The sequence below is a fragment of the Phocoena phocoena genome, chromosome 14 (genome assembly GCF_963924675.1).
Source record: "Phocoena phocoena chromosome 14, mPhoPho1.1, whole genome shotgun sequence".
NCBI lineage: Eukaryota > Metazoa > Chordata > Mammalia > Artiodactyla > Phocoenidae > Phocoena > Phocoena phocoena.
The window spans coordinates 17,873,917-17,893,678 of NC_089232.1; the positions used below are offsets into that span (position 1 = coordinate 17,873,917).

The window sequence follows — 19,762 nt, forward strand, 5'->3', positions numbered from 1 at the left end:
TCCCTAGATTAAAAAAAAGAATCCAAGGGAATTAGGAATGCAAGGTCGTCTCCCATGCAGAAAGGTCAGAGCAAACCCAAGGCACTTTATAAAACTGGCAAGCTTGGCAGAGCGGTATGCAAGGACTACTATTTCCACAGCAGAGCTGGATGGCTTGGGAAAGACAGGGAGAGGAGGATCTTACCACATTACTCTCTTATTTTAAAGTCTGCAATGATAACTGTTAGCCAAAGCAAAGGTTTTAAACATTTTCAAGCATCTAAGACAGAATTTCTCAACTTTGGCACTATAAGTATCCTGGGCTGGATAGATCCGTGCTGTGATGGCCTGTCCTGTGTATTGTAGGATGGTTAGAAGCATTCTTGGCCTCTACCCACTAAATGCCAAAAGTATCCCTACCCCTAGTCATGAAATGTCTCCAAACTGGCATTTTTCCTCGGTGCAGAGGTGGGGATGTACAAAATCACCAACAGTTGAGAATCACTGCTCTAAGACCTATTGTGGCCCTCCCCATCTCAGAAACATATTTTATGTACAGCAGAATAAAAGTAGATCAGATCTTAGGTCATTGCCACACACACTCTCCTTTCACCACTAAATGCCTTAAGAAAAGCATACTCTCTACTTCTTCACCTTTATGAGTCCATTATAACTCAGCTCAGATCCTAATTCCTCCTGAAGCCTTTCCTGATGATACTAGTTTCAATTAGCTGCCTCTGTTCTTTTTTCTCACTCATACTTTTACCAATCATAGAATTTGCCATGCTGCATTGCAATTCTTTGTTGACTTACCTGTCTCTTTTCCTAGCAGGGTTTAAGGTCAAAGAATCTTTCTTGTCCATCTCTTAATACATGAAGCCTTACATAAAAGTGCTGTGAAAAAAAAAAAAAAAAACTACTGAGTGAAGGAATGGATGAATGTGAGATTTATATCTCTGCTATGATGCATAACTTAAAGAAATTGGAAGATGAGATATGGACATCGAATAATCAAAGAATCAAAGTAAACCATCTGATATTCAGAAGGAAAAGGAAATAAAGACTTCAGGAGGGAGAAACATAAAGTTTGGACAGATTTGTTCTGTGAGCAGTGCACCTAAATATAATCACCACCTCTGGGTTCTCTTCTTTGGAAAGTGGATTACTTTGCATGAATCTCTCTAATAGTGGGAAGCCAGGGACCTAGGCAAAGTCATCACGTTGTCAAAGCTTAGGAATGGAAACTGTTAGAGTTGGAATGAGCCACCACACATTTCTAGTCTCTTAAGAAGATTGTTTTTCAATCTCTTTATCGAATTATTATTTTAGTAGTTTAGGATTGTGTCTACTTTATGTTGCAAAAGATGATCATTCAGATACCTAAAGATACTTTGCCCATGCCAAACCTTCTCTTTTCTATGTTAAACATTTCTAGTACCTTTAACTATTCTTCCTGTGCCCTGGTTCCTGGACTCCTCATCAAGCTATACTCAAATGAGGAAAACTTGGAGTAAATTGTTGCAGTTTTAGATTCAGTTCAATTATTCATCGTAGGAAATAGTAAATTTCACCCAGGCTTTATAATATTCTCCTTCCTCATCCATAAATTTGAAGTCATTTTTTCTTCCTTAGATTCTTGTGAGGAAAACTCAAAATAATCTAAAATTTTTTCAACTTTTGATTGGCACTTAGCAACTGCTTCATAAATGTCAGTCTCCATGTTTCATATCCACCCCGTGTTCCTCTTTCTCTTACACTCTCCTTTGATTTATTATGGCAAGTTACCTATGAATAATACCCTTAAGAGAATTACTGCCTACTCTTTTTTTTTTTCATCATTTTGCCTTCTTTTCAGAATTGTCCTCACCACTCTTACATCAAAACAATCAAAGAGGGCTTCCCTGGTGGCGCAGTGGTTGAGAGTCCGTCTGCCAATTCAGGCGGACGCAGGTTCACGCCCCGGTCCGGGAAGATCCCACATGCGGCGGAACAGCTGGGCCCGTGAGCCACGGCCGCTGGGCCTGGGCGTCCTGTGCTCCGCAGCAATGGAAGAGGCCACAGCAGTAAGAGGCCCGCGTACAGCAAAAAACAAAACAAAACAAACAAACAAAAAAACAATCAGAGAGATTTCTTTAAGTACTACTATCACTAATTAATTAATAATAATAGAGACCCTAAAGTGCTTCTTCCAACTTTGTCTTTTGAGGAAATGGTCTATGTTCAAGGCCATCTCCACTTCAAAGCATGCTTATTTGACTATGGCATGATACCAGAAAAATCATTCACACTGCTGCATACATATGCCTACACACAGGGATATAGGGGAAATATACTGGGTAAAATTAGGTAAAAAGAGAAGTAAAAGAAATTGGAACTCCATACAAAGACTATAATACAGTGAGTATAAAATTATAATTGTTTCTAAATACAATCTGCTGGAGAACAAGGACAACAGCTATGTCGTCTTTGTGTTAGGGAGTCAAATGGTAAAAATTCACAGATAGAAATAAGGGTTGAGATGTTGCAATGTGTAGAGTAGAAACTTGAATAATATTTATAAAGCATTATGTAAATAGCTATAATATAATGGCTAGATATGTTTTAGAACAAATGATTAGGCCATATGGAAAAATATTTAAAAGGTCACATCTCGTTTCCTTAGAAATTACTTTGCTTACTGAGCAAGTAGTAAACAGACATACATGCAAAGATAAATGCTTTTCTCAGACTCCTGTTTTTTTTTTTTTACTTTTTTAACCACGAAAAATAGGAAATCTGAGTTATCTATTGGTACATAACAGATTATCCCCAAATGTAGTGGCTTAAAACAACATGCATTTATTATCTTACAGTTTCTTGGGATCAGCAGCTTGAGAGTGGTTTAGATGGGAGTTTCTGGCTTGGGGTCTCTCACAGGGTTTCAGACAAGCTGTCTGCTGGGCTGCAGTCTTCTGAAGACTTGATTGGGGTTTGAGGTTCCACTTCCCAAAGGGCTTACTCACCTGGCTGCTGGCTTGGGGGGGTCTCAATTCCTAGTTATATAGGTCTCTCTTCAGGGCTGACTTAGTGCCCTCAAGGTATGGAAGCTGGTTTTCCCGAGGGAAAGAGAGAGAGAGAGAGAGAGAGAGGAGAAATCAAGACAGATAACACAGTACTTCTTTATAGCCTAGTTTCTGTGTCATACACTGTCAATTACCGTATTCATTAGAAATGAGTCATTAAGTCCAGCCCACATTCAAGGGGAAGGGAAAAACATTCATATGTTATAATAGACATAAATACAAACAAAAAAAAGATGATGGAGAGGGAGAGAGGGAGGGAGGAAAGAAGGAAGGCAAGGAGGGAGAGAGGAAGGAAAGAAGGAGAAAGAAAGGGTATGGAAGAAAGAGATTGCAACTAAGTTTATAGCAATAGGGTCTAGGGATAGTTCACTGTGCATGTGGTTGGGGAGGGAATCACATTCGTATTCTTAAACTAATATTGGAGGCAGAAGATCTAGATTAATATCAAACTTTTGGGACTCCCTTTGATAGGATCCATTTAAGTCATTTTTTCCCTAAAATCCTCAGTTTCCTCATCTGTAAAACAAGGTAGAATACAATGATGATATTTTTCCTACTCTACTATTCTCAGAGTGGAGGTGTGAGAAAACAAGGGGACAATTTAGGATGAGTACATTTAGATCAAAACATTATTTCTTCAAGGACATTAATAATATCTATTAGGCTTATGTGTTTGAGCCATCTAATGCTGCAGAACAAAATACATCCAAAATGTAATGCCTCAAAAATATATCTTATTCTCTTTCATGGCTCTCTTTGGTACTGGGTTCAGCTGAGGTCTGTAATGTGATTGGAGTCAAATGGTAGCTGTGTCCAGAGTGAGCTGAAGGTTTGCCTGTGCAGCACATACAACACGGTTGACTCACAGCTGATGTCGCTGTTGCTGGTTGGAACTCAGGAGCAGCTGGCAACAGAGCACCTGCACATGGCCTTTGCATGTGGTCTGGGGTTTTCACAGCATTGCTGCTAGTTTTTCAAAAGGCAAGAAACAGAAGTTTCCAGGCCAGTTAAGGGCTGTTTATATGTTGGAATGCCAAAGCATCACTTCCTCCCTATTCTATTGTTCAAAACACTTAGATTCTAGGGAGTAAAGTTATAAGCTTCACCTCCTGATACTGGGAAAGTTATAAGGTCACAACTGCAAAAGGAAGAGGAGGAGGGGAAATGTTTCTGCAACCATTTTTAGAAAATACAGTGTGCCACAATGTGATTATGTGACAGATATAAGGACCTTGAATGCAGAGACTCTGAAAATATTTGCATTTATAAAAAGTCCTGAGTCAGTTGTGAATTCTACAGATGTCTGTAATTATTCATTGCTGTCTGCTGATTCATGGTCACAAGAGCTGCCTTACTTAGCAGGGCATGCTCATCTCTCAGGCTGCAAATTTAACAGTTAAAATGTGGTCAACACAATTAGTATAACAATGTGGTTGATTAAAAATATATTTGGGGTTCATATCATCCTTTACTTTAGAAATTTCCTGTGAATGTGTATATGTGCGTGTGGTTCTGTGAACATGTCCATTTAGTTTCTGAATATTTAATTGCTTGTCACATACAGATTTAGCAAAGTGAGTGAAATACACAAATTGACTTTTGATTTCTTGATATTGTTATTTAAATCAACATTCACCGTCGTCAGTCCACCAACAGTATAGACATAATGTTACACTGAGTTTATAGAGGATGTTAATTACACACCAGGTTTCCATAATTTCCCCTTATATCTTGGCCATCTAACAAGTAATAATTATAGATTTATAATTATAGATTTTTATTTGATATGATAAATTAGAACCAACCTCACCATTTCACCATAGTTCTGTTTAAAACATTCTGTATTAAGTTTAAAATGTTTTAAGAAATGTGATGGCTTTGTCAAAAGTCAGTTTTTAGCTTCTAGGAGAAAAGAACTAAATTTATAAGAAGACCATGCAAAGTGATAGTTCTCTGATTTGACAAGAAATTAACAGTAGAACAATTTTAAAAAACGACGCTTTGGAAAATTTATTCTTTCTTTTTTATATGTTTTTGCCACACTTTGAAATGGAAGATTTAAAATCATATTTGACTAAGACTACAGATGCAGACAAATCAGCTCTTTACATGATATGGAGGATCTTCCATTTCTGGCAGGAGCAGACTTAGGTTGGTTTGCCCGAAATCCCCTGTGAGAACAACTAGAGAAATAAGAGAAAAATTAAAACACACTTTTGAAAGCACTGGAGAGCTACCCAGAACGTTGAAGAACTATGGTGTCAAACAAGAGAGAGGGAAACTTATATAGATGATCCCAAAATTTCCTTTCTCCTGGAGGCAGTTGTTAATACTAAATGTAGTGGCTGAAAAGTTGAGCAGAACATTCAGTAGATTTGTGGAGCTGGTGGTACAGACATTGCAGTTTAGGGATGACTATGGCATCTAAGACGAGACCCACAGCAGATCCAGATAACAGGATTACAGACACACACACAAAATAAATGACCGTTACATTCTAGGAAATAAAAGACAAGATGGAGAATCTCACCAGAAAATGGGATAACTATAGAAAAGAATCAAATAGAATGTCTGGAATTTTAAAATGTAATTACAAATTAAGGATTCAAATAAAAACTAAAGATAAAATTAAGAAACTGGGAAATATATCATAAGACAATGTCCTGCCTACTGGTGCTCTGGATTTCCTTCCAGTTTTATCTTCTCAGATTCTTTTACTTCTTTATCCCTTGTGATGGTTAATTTTATGTGTCAGTTTGACAGAGGGTGCCCAGACATTTGGTCAAACATTATTCTCAGTGTGTCAATGAGGGTGTTTCTGGAAGAGATTAATATTTGAACTGGTAGACTGAATAAAGCAGACTGCCCAACTTAAGGTGGATGGGCCCCACCCAATCAATTGTAGATAGAACAAAAAGGCTGAATAACTGGGGACTCCTTCTACCTGTCTGCTGAACTGGAGCACTGATCTTCTATCCTAAGACTCAAACTAAAATATTGGCTTTTCTTGGGTCTTAGGGCTATTGGCTTTTGGACTGGAACTTATACCATTGGTTTTCTTGGTTCTTAGGCCTTTGGACTAGAACCTGAACTACACATTGTCTCTCCCGGGGGTCCAGCTTGTTGACTGCAGATCTTGGTACTTCTCAGCCACGGTAATCACATGGGCCAATTCCTTACAATAAATTATCTATCATTTATCTATGTATGTACACACACACACACACACACACACACACACACACACACACACACACACCCTATTGATTCTGTTTGTCTGGAGAATCCTCATACATCTCCTTTCTGCATCACTGCATAATTCCCTACTCACGCATTCCCATTGGCACATATATAAGTTCTAGTATCACTGCCCTTAACCTCAGTTTTCTCTTCTGTTTACTGCTCATTTGTTGCTTACTCCTTGGGTACACTTTTTCACTTCCATTTTTCTCTTTCTGATAGTGTGATATTGAGGGGGTGAGGTAAGCGGAGGGGAGGTGGAGATGGCCAATAAACCAAAGCTCTGAATGGAGATTCCAGGCGAAGGTTAAACATATCTCCTATTAAACTCCTAAAATTCAAAAAATACAGGAAAAAAATTTATTTGCTGTCTTTTTGGCACATATATACAATGAAATATTACTCAGCCATAAAAAGAAACAAAATTGAGCTATTTGTAATGAGGTGGATAGACCTAGAGTCTGTCATACAGAGTGAAGTAAGTCAGAAAGAGAGAGACAAATACCGGATGCTAACACATATATATGGAATTTAAGAAAAAAAAAATGTCATGAAGAACCTAGGGGTGGGCTTCCCTGGTGGCGCAGTGGTTGAGAGTCCGCTTGCCGATGCAGGGGATGGGGGTTTGTGCCCCGGTTCGGGAAGATCCCACATGCCGCGCAGAGCGGCTGGGCCCGTGAGCCATGGCCACTGGGCCTGCGCGTCCGGAGCCTGTGCTCCGCAACGGGAGAGGCCACAGCAGTGAGAGGCCCGCGTACTGAAAAAAAAAAAAAAAAAAAAAGAACCTAGGGGTAAGACAGGAATAAAGACACAGACCTACTAGAGAGAGGCGTGGACATATATACACTCCCAAACGTAAGGTAGATAGCTAGTGGGAAGCAGCCGCATAGCACAGGGAGATCAGCTTGGTGCTTTGTGACCGCCTGGAGGGGTGGGATAGGGAGGGTGGGAGGGAGGGAGCCGCAAGAGGGAAGAGATATGGGAACATATGTATATGTATAACTGATTCACTCTGTTATAAAGCAGAAACTAACACACCATTGTAAAGCAATTATACTCCAATAAAGATGTTAAAAAATAAATAAATAAATTTGATAAATTGACTAAAGGCAAAACTGTATGGCCCTACCTTTTTTTTTTAAAGAAAATATTCTTTGTCCAAATAGGAAATATTGGTGCTTGGTTTAAAAACTGCCAGAGTCATACAACCTTGATCTAGCATGGCAGCAAGACCAAAAAATATACGTCAGCTTATGCACTAAGCCGCCAATAACATAGCCAAAAGCAGAAAATGTGTAAACACACTGACATTTGGATTCAAACAAGGTGAAAAAATTATTTCCAGATGACATTTTTGCCTTACTGCAGGTATTTCATTGAAATTCATGATCAGAAGATGACACTGTTCAAAGTACCAGGCCCTTTGTTTTGTTGGTAGCTGTCTGATGAGTGCTTAACTGTCAGTCTTTGTAATCAAGTCTTTTCCTGTTTTTCTCCTGGAGAATGGCAATAGTTTTCCCATGTATTCTGTTGCTTCTTCTTGGGTAGCTGATGATGCTGTTTTTGACTCTGAATATTACCCATTATCTCTCTCACTTCTCCATGAAGTGTTGTCTTTGTTTTAAGTGGTAGCATGATGTAGGCAAAGGAGGGGAGATAATGACTAATTTTGTGGCAGTTGAATAGCTTGGTTTACAATTGAACCTCATTTCTATTTGTAAGTGAATCTTAGGGACAGAACTGGCTTGCATCCTTCCATGCTTTTTAAGCGTTATGATCTTTGGTGAATTACTCTTCCTATTCCCATTTCTTTTATCTGCTAAATTAAACAGTAATTATTTCCTGTTAATGTCAGGAATATAGACTATATGTATATAGAGTATAGAATATGTATAGACATGGAATGTAATATAATCTTATATAACATAGTATTTTAATATAGAATATTAAGTTAGGAAAAAAACTAATAAAATATAGCTATAATGAATTTTAAATATCCCTGTGAATTAAATAATTTTTTCTCAGTAAATATACACATTTTTAAATTTAAAAATTCATGGGTAAAAATACATATAACATAAAATTTACCATCTTACCCATTTTAAACTGTACAGTTCAGTGGCATTAAGTACATTCATATTGTTGTGCAATCATTATCATCATCCATCTGTAGAAGTCTTTTCATCTTACAAAAATGAAACTCTATACCCATTGAACAGTCCCTCCTCCCTGGAGCCCCTGGCAACCACCATTCTACTTTCTGTCTCTATGAAAGTGACTGCTCTAAGGACTTCACACCAGTGGAATCATACAGCATTCTTTTCGCTAAATTGACTAAGAATAATGTCCTCATGTATATCCAAGTTGAAGCACATTTCAGAATGCACTGCCTCTTTAAGACTGAATAATATTCCATTACATGCATACACCAAATTTTATTTACCCATTCATCCACTGATGGACACTTGGGTTGTTAACACTTTTTGGCTATTATAAGTAATGACAACGGCACTGAAGTTAAAACAATGGCTGCCCACCTATGTATGTGCACCTCTGTGTCTTCAATCAGAATTAGCAATTAGTAATCAGAGCACAGATCCCTTATATTTGAAGGACAGGGTCCTTATTGCCCACCCTGGCCCCTGCGAACTGCTTCAGGAACATGTATACAGCCACCTGCCACAGTGCTAAGTTTGAGGGATGAATAACTGCTACCAAGCTAAGAGCTAAAATTGACCAAAGAAACCCACAACGTACTATCCAAGCCTTCCCGTTGAAGTTACAAGCCTTCAAATAGACTCCTGTGTTTCAAAATATTTACATCAGATAGATTCTGCCATGGTAATTGTTGTCTAGCTGCAGAGACAGGTTCCTGGGGTGTGTCCTACTCTGCCATGTTCCTAGAATCTTTGGTTCGGTAAATATTTTGAGAAAAATGGATGGCCAAAATACACATAAAAAAATGCTCAGCATAACTGATTATTAGAGAAATGCAAATCAAAACTATAATGAGGCATCACATCACACTGGTCAGAATGGCCATGATCAAAAAAATCTACAAACAATAAATGCTGGAGAGGGTGTGGAGGAAAGGGAACCCTCCTACACTGTTGGTGGGAATGTAAATTGGTACAGCCACTATGGAGAACATTATGGAGGTTCCTTAAAAATAGGGCTACCATATGACCCAGCAACCCCACTACTGGGAATATACCCTGAGAAACCATAATTCAAAAAGATACATGAACCCCAATGTTCATTGCAGCACTATTTACAATAGCCAGGACATGGAAGCAAACTAAAGATCCATCAACACAGGAATGGATAAAGAAGATGTGGAATATAACTCAGCAATAAAAAAAAGAACAAAATAATGTCATTTGCAGCAACATGGATGGACCTAAAGATTGTCATACTGAGTGAAATAAGTCAGACACAGAAAGACAAATATCGTACGATATCGCTTATATGTGAAATAAAAAAGAGTACAAATGAACTTATTTACAAAATACAAGTAGATGCACAAATGTAGAAAACACACTTATGGTTACCAGGGGATAAGAGGAAGGGAGGAATAAATTGGGAGACTGGGACTGACATATACACACTACTATATATAAAATATATAACTAATAAGAACCTGCTCTATAGCACAGGGAACTCTACTCAGTACTCTGTAATGACCTATATGGTAAAAGAATCTAAACATGAAAGAAGAGTGGATATATGTATATGTATAACTGATTCACTTTGCTGTATACCTGAAGCTAACACAACACTGTAAATCAACTAGACTACAATAAAAACTAAAAAAAAAAAAAAACTATTTTGAGAAAAATTAACAAAGAAGTGCACACTTTGCTGTTCTTTATGTTTCTTCACTTATTCAATTCATTCATTCATTCATGGATTGAGTGTCTGCCATTGATAGACCTCTAAGATTCCAAGGCAAATATGTAATTACAGCCTCCTAGCTTCTAAAAGTGTGAAATCAAATAGGATAGACAAACATAAGTAAACAATTGCAGTACTATGTGACTTGTGCTCTAATTGAACACTATACATGATTCAGGGTATCATCCCTTCTGCTTGGGTGAGAGGGAGAGGTTGGGAGAGCCCAGGGAATATTTCCTTTAACTCACAGCTAGCTCCTTCACGTGAATAATTGGTGAAACCTGGAGGCCTTTTCTGCTCCCTCTTCACCTTGGCTGCTTCACCACCTCCAAGGTTCTCTAAAGAAGACAATCTTGTATCAAATGTGAGCAATTGGGTGAACTCTTGTGTTTTACCCACAGCCTCCCTTTGTAACCTCCTTTCCTCTCTCTTTCAGTAGTTCACTGATTTCATAAGGATGGGTACTTTCTCTTTAATCCTAGTCTTTCCTTTTCCTCATGCATTTGTTCATCAATTTATTCATTCATTCAGTAAACATTTTTTGAACACCTACTGTGTTCTAGGGACGATGCTAGGCATTTTGTTACTCCCTGAAAAGAAGAGCAGTAATCAAGACAAGTTATGGCCTCTGCATTCTGTAATATTGTCTAGTGAGGAATATAGACAATCAATAAATATATCAAATTAGATGAAATAGTTTACTTTCTCTCTGTTTCTGTCTCCATGTCTCTGTATCTGTCTGTCTGTCTCTCACACACACACTTTTATACAATAAATTTTTAAATAACTTTCATAAGGTTTATGTTCTAATGGACTTACAAAACACTCTTTAGCAGTTCCATTTAATGCTGCTTCTTTAATGCCATCGGCCCACATAAACGGATATTTCTTTCTTCTTCTCTTTGTCCAGTCTCCATATCTATCCTGAGGTGGTTCCTTTTATTGAGAAGGCTCTTTGCAGCTCAGTTTGTTTTATTCTTCAGTCTTCCACAGGAGATGGACACACAATCAATTCCAAGTCCTATTGGCTCCTGTTCCTGTTACCCTGTCATACCAGGTCCAGAGTAATTCAGGCCTTCCATGGAAGCGGCTTTGGAGAGCACCTGCTATTTCTGTCTGACAGTGTGCCACATCTGCTCTGCCTTTGTCCACTCACCAGGGACAGAAGTGGAGCATGGTGAGACATCATGTACTGCATTATTTAGCAACGAGTGGGGAGGACACCCCTAGAGAAGAATGTAATTTTAAACTGGAAAAAAAATGATTAAGAATCATGGGCGTGAAAGAAACAGCAGCAAGCAGATGTTGTAAAACATGGGTAAGGAGGAAAGAAAGGCGACAGCTGAGAGTGAATTAATTTTACTCCTAAATCTTGCATCCTTACTCAATCATGCCAGATGGGGAAGCAATCAAGAAGACTTAAGGTCCTGTTGGTCTCACTGCTCTTCCCACAAGAGAACTGGTTGAAGTACCTTCCCATAGCAGCAGAATGATAAAAGCAAATGCACTGTTTCATTTATTAATCAAGATTCAGTTTATCTCAGTCATTTGAGACGGCAAGCTGTGGTGGAAAAGAGCAGTCTTTGGGTGAGAGACATAGCTTTGAATCTTAATTCTTTTCCTTGCTACCTGTATGACCTTGACTAAATGTCTTTTCCTTTTTGAGCCTTAGGATTCTCACTTACAAAAGATTAAGAGCTAACATGTATTGAGACCTTACTTTGTGCTGGGCATTATGCTAATTGTTTTATTTTATTGCCTTATTCAATCCTTCCAAAAAGGTTTTGAGGTATATATTATTAACTGGTTTCTACAAGAGGAAAAAAAAAAAGAAGCTAATTTAAGGAGTTTAATTAACTTGTAAAGGTAGCAATCTAACATAGACATCAGTTGCATGGGGGCAAAGTCAGGAGTGCCTGCGTTCAAATCCCAGATTTATCATGTAAACTTCGACATCTATTTTAACCTCTTTTTGCCACATTGTCTTATCACATTTATCACATTTCATAGATAAATGTGGGTATTGAGAATAGCTGCATCGTATAATGGTTATGGAATTAGATGAGACAGTGTGTGTTTTTAGTATCATTCCAGGAATACGATAACTGTTCAACATACATATTAATCAATACTATGTATAATATAGTATGTATATATTAATATATTATTATCATCATTGCTATTTTTAGATTTTTATCCTGGATTGCTCAGTGTCTAAGTCACAGATCTAAATTTAAACCCAGGTTTATCTGACTCCAAAGCCCTCACTCTACTCACAGCAATAATAAGTGCTCTTGTGAGAGTTAATTGCTGTAGCCCATGGAAATCTCAACACATATTAGTTGCTAAATACTTTCTGATTCCTCCTAGACCCTCCACTTTTCCTTCTAGCTGTCAAGAATATCAAACCTTGCATTTGACAAGGCCTACACATCTCTCTCTCTTTCAGTTTTGCATATAGATGTCTCTAATTATTATCTTCCTCAAATGGTTCTTTTTCAAACTATTTCCTGGACTTCTTTTCCTTGTTCTACCTTATAAATATTGATGATATTCAGCAAAATATCATCAATACTTGGCCAAATTCTCTCCTTCTTCATGTTCTCTTATACCATTTATATGTCAATTACTCTAATAAAAAACACTTGTTGAGAAAAGACTATTTAAAATGATTACTGCAAGGAGTGGGGGAAAGGGGACTATTGTGATAGGACAATGGGTCTTGTTACAATAGAAAGAACACTGAGATAAATAGCATTGGTATAATTAAACAGTAGATAACATTTTATCCTGAGGCCACCCTATTTTCAGATGAAGCTCTCACATATAGGTTGTACACTGGCTCCAGCCGAGGGCTATCCAACAACCAGGGACCTGGGGGAAGGGAAGAATCTTGACCAAAGTTTGGTTAACAAGTATTTTGTTCTGATTGATCAATAAGGACAAGTGGCTTAATCATTTCTCAGGAAAATAATGGAAATTTGGAAGGACTTCCTCCAGTTTTCTCCTAGGTAAATAAGGGTGGGGTCTCATTTGGGGAAGGTAAGACATTTCCTGAACCACAAAAGGGTGGGAAGATTTCAGAACCTCTTCAGTTTTTCAAGATCACAGAGCCTGGGTAAAGTTCAACAATGTTCAATATCAAAGTTATATCTAGATATGCCTAAGTATGCTGGTTAGATATTACCACCCTGAAACAACATAATCTTTTCAACACAGTATTTCCAAAACTAAACTCATCCTTCCTGAAAAAATTGAAATTTCTTTTGCCTTTGCTTCTTTTCTTGGTGACACCACCAGAAAAGGCATAGTCACCTAAAATAGAAATCTGGTGATTGAAAGGAAGGAAAAAGGAAAATGATTTCCTTAATCCAACTTCCTCTGAGTGTCACATATTTAACATGTATAAATATATACAAATAGGAGAAGGCAATAGACATGTAAAAATAATATTTTAAAAATTGACCAAGATATATGTGGAAATAAGAAAATGACTAGAATACTGATAACAGCAGGGACTTTTTTTAAATAAACAGAATTATATAGAAGTAGATGTTGAGCTGAACATGTAGTTACATCAATAAAATGTCAACTGAAAAAAAAGCACAACCTAAAAATTGAGAACTATATTTTATTGGGCAGACTTACTGAGGACTATTGCTCTGAAGGACTGTTACGAAGAGGTAAGGGAGGAGCCAGGATATATAGGAGATATTTTGCTGTAAAAAAAATGTAATCTAACATCAAAAGATTATTGCTAATCACAAAAATAGATGTCTCAAGTTTATGATTTTGGTGTTTTCCTATGTATGAGAAGATGCAAGAGTCTGTGCTTATTAAAATTATTCCCTAGATATGCACCTTAAATATCTAAGGCAGTATCCTGTTTTTCTCCATCCATAATTTTCCTCAGTGTACACGGGGCGTGGGGTGGGGGCAGGGAGGGCATGCTGCAGTGACTGATGGCTTTATGGCATCAATGTCCTTTGTTTACTGGAATGGCAGGTGACATTTTTTTGCCTGCAAAAATGATATTCTTTTTCTCTTGTTAAAGGTACTATAAGATCAGACCAGAAATAAATGAAAGAGAAACAAAGAAAATAATAACAAAAATCAATAAAACTAAAAGTTTGTTCCTGGATAAACCTTTAACCAGATTCATAAAGAAAGAGAAGGAGAGGAATCAAATCAATAAAATTAGAAACAATAAAAGAGAAATTACAACAGACACTGCAGAAATACAAAGGACCATAAGAGACTACTACAAGCAACTATATGCCAATAAAATGGACAACTTGGAAGAAATGGACAAATTCTTGGAAAGGTACAATTTTCCAAGACTGAACCAGGAAGAATTAGAAAATATAAACAGACAAATCACAAGTAATGAAATTGAAACTATGATTAAAAATCTTCTAATAAACAAAAGTTCAGGACCAGATGGCTTCACTGGCAAATTCTATCAAACATTTAGATAAGACTTAACACCTATCCTTATCAAGCTCTTCCAAAAAATGGCAGAGGGAGGAACACTCCCAAATTCATTTTACTAGGCCATCATCACCCTGATACCAAAACCAGACAAAAATGTCACAAAGAAAGAAAATTACAGACCAATATCACTAATGAACATAGACACAGAAATCCTCAACAAGATACTAGCAAACAGAATCCAACAACATATTAAAAGGATCATACAAAATGATCAAGTGGGATTTATTCCAGGAATGCAAGGATTCTTCAATATATGCAAATCAATCAATGTGAAACAACATATTAACAAATTAAAGAATGAAAACCATATGATCATATCAATAGATGCAGAGAAAGCTTTTGACAAAATTCAACTATGCATTTATGATAAAAACTCTCCAGAAAGTGGGCATGGGGGAACTTACCTCCACATAATAAAACCCATATATGACAAACCCACAGCAAACATCATTCTTAATGGTGAAAAGCTGAAAGCATTTCCTCTAAGATCTGGAACAAGGCAAGTATGTCCACTCTCACCAGTATTATTCAACATAGTTTTGGAAGTCCTAGCCATGGCAATCAGAGAAGAAAAAGAAATAAAAGGAATACAAATTGGAAAAGAAGAAGTAAAACTATCACTGTCTGCAGATGACATGATACTGTACATAGAAAATCATAAAGATGCCACCAGAAAACTACTAAGCTAATCAATGAATTTGGTAAAGTAGCACAATATAAAATTGATGCACAGAAATCTCTTGCATTCCTATACACCAGCAACAAAATATCAGAAAAAGAAATTAAGGAAACAATGCCACATACAATCACAACAAAAATAATAAAATACCTAGGAATAAACCTATACAAGGAGGCAAAAACCTGTATGCAGAAAACAATAAAACACTGATGAAAGAAATCAAAGATGATACAAACAGATGGAGAAATATGCCATGCTCCTGGATTGGAAGATTCAATATTGTGAAAATGACTATATTACCCTAAAGCAATCTACAGATTCAATGTAATCCCTATCAAAACACCAATGGCATTTTTCACAGAACTAGAACAAAAAATTTTCCAATTTATTTGGAAATACAAAAGACCCCAAATAAGCAAAGCAATCTTGAGAAAGAAAAAACAGAGCTGGAGGAATCAGGCTCCCTGAATTCAAACTATGCTACAAAGATACAGTAATCAAAACAGTATGGTACTGGCACAAAAAACAGAAATATAGATCAATGGTACAGGATGGAAAACCCAGAGATAAACTCATGCATCTATGGTCACCTAGTCTGTGACAAAGGAGGTAAGAATATAAAATGTAGAAAAGACAGCTTATTCAATAAGTGGTGCTGGGAAAACTGGACAGCTATATATAAAAGAAAGAAATTAGAACACTCCATAACACATACACAAAAATAAGCTCAAAAGGATGAAAGACCTAAATGTAAAACCAGATACTATAAAACTCTTAGAGGAAAACATAGGAAAAACACTCTTTGACATAAACTACAGCAAGATCTTTCTTGACCCACCTCCTAGAGTAATGGAAATAAAAACAAAAATAAACAAATGAGATCTAATGAAACTTAAAAGCTTTTGCACAGCAAAGGAAACCATAAACAGGACAAAAAGATGACCCTCAGAATAGGGGAAAATATTTGAAAACAAAGCAGCAGACAATGGACTAATCTCCAAAATATGCAAACAGCTCATGCAGTTCAATATCAAAAAACAAACAACCCAATCCAAAAATGGGCAGATGACCTAAAGAGACATCCCTCCAAAGAAGACATACAGATTGCCAAGAGACACATGAAAAGATGCTCAACATCACTAATTATTAGAGAAATGCAAATCAAAACTACAACGAGATATCACCTCACACTGATCAGAATGGCCATGATCAAAAATCTACAAACAATAAATGCTGGAGAGGGTGTGGAGAAAAGGGAACCCTCTAGCACTGTTGGTGGGAATGTATAAATTGACATAGCCACTGTGGTGAATAATCTGGATGTTCCTTAAAAAACTAAAAATAGAACTACCATATGACCTAGCAATCCCACTACTGGGCATATGCCCTGAGAAAACCATAATCCAAAAGGACACATGTACCCCTATGTTCATTGCAGCACTATTTACATTAGTCAGGACATGGAAACAACTTAAACATCCAATGACAGGTGAATGGATAAAGAAGATGTGGTACATTTGTACAATGGAATATCACTCAGCCAAAAAAGGAACGAAAGTGGGTCATTTGTTGAGATGTGGATCCACCTAGAGTCTGTCATACAGAGTGAAGTAAGTCAGAAAGAGAAAAACAAATTTTGTATATTAATACATATATGTGGGTCTAGAAAAATGGTACAGATGAACCTATTTCCAGGGCAGGAATAGAGATGCAGATGTATAGAACAGACATGTAGACACAGTGGGGAAAGGGGAAGGTGAGAGACATTAGGAGATTAGGACTGACATATATACCCTACTATGTGTAAAATAGTGGGAACTTGCTATAAAGCACAGGAAGCTCAGCTCGGTGTTCTGTGATGACCTAGATGGGTAGGATGGGGCGGATGGGAGGGAGGGGATATATATATATACACTCATATAGCTGATTCACTTTACTGTGCAGTGGAAACTGGCACAGCATTGTAAATCAATTATACTCCAATAAAAACAAAATGAAAAGTAAGAGAAAAAAAAGAAAACATACTCTAAAACTCCTAGAGTAAAACATAGGCTGAACACTCTTTGACATAAACTGCAGCAATATTTTTTGGGTCCCTTTCCTGATGTTAAGGAAATAAAAGCACAAATAAAGAAGTGGAACCTAATTAAACTTAAAAGCTTTTGCGCAGCAAACTAAACCATCAACAAAGCAAAAAGACAGCCTACTGAATGGGAGAAAATATTTGCAAATGATATGGCCAATAAGCAGTATCCAATGTATATAAATAGTTCATACAACGCAACATAAAAACACTAACAACCCAATTAAAAAATGGGCAAAAGAACTGAATAGAAATCTTTTCAAAGAGGAATTACAGATGGCCAATAGGCACATGAAAAAATACTCAATATTGCTAATCACCACAGAAATACAAATCAATACTAGCATGAGATATCACCTCACACCTGTCAGAGGCTACCATCCAAAAGAACACAAATAACAAATGTTGGTGAAAATGTGGAGGAAAGGGAACCTTCATACACTATTTTTAGGAATATAAATTGGTGAAGCCACTGTGGAACACAGTATGGAGGTTTCTTGAAAAAACTAAAAATAGAACTACCATATGACCCAGCGATTCCACTCCTGTATATCAAAAAACAAACAAACTAATTCAAAATATACATGTACCCCATTGTTCATAACAGTATTATTTACAATTGCCAAGATATGGAAGTAATCTAGCAGTATTATTTACAATTGCCAAGATATGGAAGTAATCTAAGTGTCCATAAATAGATGAATGTATATAGAATATGTGGTATACACATATACACACACACAGAATGGAATACTACTCAGCCATCAAAAGGAACAAAATTTGCCATTTGCAGCAACATGGATGCACTTGGGGGTCATTATGCTAAGTGAAATGTCAGAAAGAGAAAGACAGATACTGTATGACATCACTTATATGCAGAATCTAAAAATTATAACACACTAATAAATAAAACATAAAAGAAGCAGAATCAGAGATATAGAGAACCAACTAGTGGTTACCAGTGTGGGGGCAATTGGGTGGTACAAAAAATTGGGTATAAAATAGGCTACAAGAATATATTGTACAGCATGAGAAACATAGCCAATATTTTGTAAAAGCTATAAATAGAGTGTACCCTTTAAAATTTGAATAAAACATTTCAAAAGAAACAATATATATTCTTATAAAATACTGGAAGAAAAGCACATATATATGAACACATAAATGTGTAATACGATGGGATCATATTGCACATGAATATTTGTAACTGCTATTCTACCACTTAAGAATAATACTGTCTATTTTCCAGTGCCACAAAATATTACTCCATGGCATCAGTTTTGGATTCTATGCTTTGTTGGAATACAGCTATTTAAATCAATCAATATTTCCTTTTGTTGTATTTTCATGTCATTTCTAATTATGTAAATATTTGTATGAATATATATATTTTTTCTCAGGTTACATTTTTAAAAGTGAACATGGAGAGTTAAAAAGAAATGGGCATTTTAAAAAATTAATTGATTATTTTTTATTGAAGTATAGTGATTTACAATGTTGTGTTAGTTTTAGGTGTATCACAAAGTGATTCAGTTATAATACATACAAATATATGTATATACATATATATAATTTTTCAGAGTATTTTCCATTATAGATTATGAGATATTGAATATAGGTCACTGTGCTATACAGTTGGTCCTTCTTGTTTATCTATTTTATATACAGTAATGTGTATCTTTTAATCCCAAACTCCTAATTTATTCCTCACCTCCCCTCTCCCCTTTGGTAAGTTTGTTTTCTATGTCTGTGAGTCTATTTCTGTTTTGTAAATAAATGCATTTGTATCATATTTTAGATTCCACATATAAATGATATCATATGGTATTTGTTTTTCTAAATTTCTGGCTTTCTTCACTTGGAATGATAACCTCTAGGTCCATCCATGTTGTGGCAAATGGCATTATTTCATTCTTTTATGGCTGAATAATATTCCATTGTATATATATATATATATATATATATATATATATATATATATATATATACCACATCATTCATCTGTCAGTGGACACTTAGGTTGCTTCCATTTCTTGGCTCTTATAAATAAGGCTGCTAGGAACATTGGGTGCATATATCTTCTCGAATTAGAGTTTTCATTTTTCTGGACATATACCCAGGGGTGGGATTGCTGGATCATATGGTAGCTCTATTTTTATTTTTTTAAAGGAACCTCCATATAATTTTTCATAGTGGCTGTACCAATTTACATTCCCACCAAGAGTGTAGGAGGGCTGACTTTTCTCCATACCCTCTCCAGCATTTATTATTTGTGGACTTTTTGATTATGGCCATTCTGTGTGATGTAAGGTGATACCTCACTGTGGTTTT

At 36.5% G+C, this 19,762-nt stretch overlaps 1 pseudogene; it reads right to left on the reverse strand.

Annotated features, from left to right (window-relative positions):
* Positions 1–8,882: 8,882 nt before the first annotated feature.
* Positions 8,883–19,762, reverse strand: part of LOC136133520 (uncharacterized) — an 81,446-nt pseudogene continuing 70,566 nt past the window's right edge.